Source organism: Phaethon lepturus, unplaced genomic scaffold (assembly GCF_000687285.1).
Source record: "Phaethon lepturus isolate BGI_N335 unplaced genomic scaffold, ASM68728v1 scaffold9447, whole genome shotgun sequence".
Taxonomy (NCBI): domain Eukaryota; kingdom Metazoa; phylum Chordata; class Aves; order Phaethontiformes; family Phaethontidae; genus Phaethon; species Phaethon lepturus.
Window position 1 is genome coordinate 18,569 of NW_010554022.1, and position 2,317 is coordinate 20,885.

A 2,317-nucleotide genomic window follows, 5' to 3' on the forward strand; every position below is an offset into this window, starting at 1 on the left:
GAAAGTGAAATTCTTTAGAATCTCTGAATGTCAGCTGGGATACCTAAGTGTATCAAGTAGAATAGAGCTTTTTCATAGACTTGATGTTTGCCGAGAAAGCTCTGGTGGGTCTGCTTCTGCACTACTTTATGCCAAATGAATGCTGGCTTAAATGATGGTGCAGTTGCACCTGCTTTCATCTGCTTGTAAAATTTATGCCTTTTCCCCTTTCGTGTCCCTATATACTGTTGCAGTTTGTTCCCTGTTCCCAGTTGTGCAAACCAACCTGTTACTGTTCTGTTTCAAAACAAACACTCAGAAACCCCCAGCCTCTTCATTGGTGCAAGGCGGGTGTTTCAGCCTAGATCACAACTAGTTTATTGCAAGATTCCACAAATGGCCATATTGGCACATTAGGGAGCAGGAGGGAAGAACTGGGGTTCAGCAACACATGCTGGAGGTGGGAACCTTTTCAGCTGAAGATGTTGTATTTAAGACCGTGCGTCCAGTTAAGCTCACATGAATGAGGTAAGTAAATAGGAAGTCAGATGACTTGCATATAAATGATGTTTTATGGCTCTCAATCTTAACTCCGTAATTCTGAAGGCCAACAGAGGGTTTTAGTTGACTGTTCATTGTTTCTCATTGCATGGCTAAATGTGTGTGCCTCTAAATATTTAGTGTGCATCTTATTTTGCAGTGGGTTGTGTTATTTGCTAAGTGGTGCAATTTTAAAAGTGCTAGTGACTCTCCAGGTACATTATGGTGTTACAGGGGGCTGAACTTTGACAAAGTCCTGCATCATTTGTCAGACCTGTTTGAGCTGAGAGGTTTTTCTGGATGTTTGCTGCAAAACACTTACATATTGATGAAATACTGACTTAGTCTGATAAATAAAAGTACAAAGAAGGATTCTTGGTTAACAGTGCAGATCTTACTCTCTTTGCAAAGTTGAGAAATGTGTAAAGTGAGTATGTCAGTATGTAATGCTGACCTCTGGTATTTTATACTTATGCAAATTGGAAAAAAGTGGAAAAATTGGTGAAATCTGTTGCATTCTAGGACATGTTTTGAATGTTTTATTTTTGACCATGAAGGAGAGAAGGATAGGTTTTTGTTGTTGGGGTTTTTTTTAGTATGATATTAGCAGTGACAAGTGCATTTTATGCCATTATAAGAGGACTGCAGTCATTTGGAAGCTAAAACCTCGCTACGCTTCATTGACTTGCATCAGTGCACAAGGATCCTCTAGGCCTAAAGGAATTCTCTATGGCTAAACTACAGAGCACCCCTCTGTCTGCTATAGGGGTAGGTCAAAGCTGGACAGATAACAACAGGGGAGAAGACACTCAGATTTTTTTTTTTTAAGTGTCATGTAGGGTGTGTGGAAGGCCCAGAAGGTTGAATGTTAAGTGAAAATCTGTTACAGCAAAATACATTACACCAGCTTGTACTTTTGCAACAGTATACCATTTCTGAAACTCTTATCGTCAATCGTATTGAAATATGCTTTGCCATAATGTTTTGGGAAGTATAGAAGACTTAAATAACATAGGTTAAATTAGATACAGATTGTTTCACAACATGGGGAAGAATCAATGTCTGACAAATGAAAAAACGTGGCACAAACTGAACACTGCATTTTGAATATAGCTATGCTCTTTCATGCAAGTGTTAAAGCATTATTTAGAGAAAATTCATTTCTTCTGTACGTTGCTGCTGAAAATGTACAATTACTGTATTTGCTTTGCCACAAACGTATTTTTTTCACACTGCAGTCACATGCAAGTTAGAAAAACCAGAGCTGTTGGTAGATGAAACAATTTTCAATGCATGTAGTAAAAATTAAGTCGCTGTATTTATGCCACAATTATCTTAGCAATCATTTTGTAATTGAAACTGACTTCCATAATTAGCTGAATTGCTTTGGCACTTCTGGCATTTTGGTGTTTGGCACATGTAGAACTGGCAGTTCGGTTCTATGTAGAAATACTTGTAGTTAGACTGTATGCTGTCTTACACGGTGTGTATTGATACACCAGCAGTTGATGAGATTTTTGAGAGGTGATCATCACATGAATCTCTGAAGACAACACTGATTTGTCTCTAGGAGAGTGCCAGCCAGATGTACAATAACTAATGCATAAAATAAAACAGCAAACATACAGTAATATAAGAAAAGAACATTGCTGTCCCATTCAGGTAAACTGGATGAACCTGATGAACCATTATGAGCTGTTCACAGTATTTATAGAATCTAAGCAGAGCATATATTCTGTTTTTTAGATACTGTCCCATTCATTCAAAGGAAGATTTCCCCCCCCCCCCCCCCCTCTGT

The 2,317-nt window shown here is 38.4% G+C and overlaps 1 protein-coding gene across 1 annotated transcript in view; it reads left to right on the top strand.

The window, feature by feature from the left end:
- The window catches only part of PARD3B (par-3 family cell polarity regulator beta), a gene marked incomplete at both ends in the record, with an annotated part of 143,268 nt that overhangs the window by 15,491 nt on the left and 125,460 nt on the right, over nt 1-2,317 (top strand). The gene's annotated exons all lie outside the window — the stretch shown is intronic.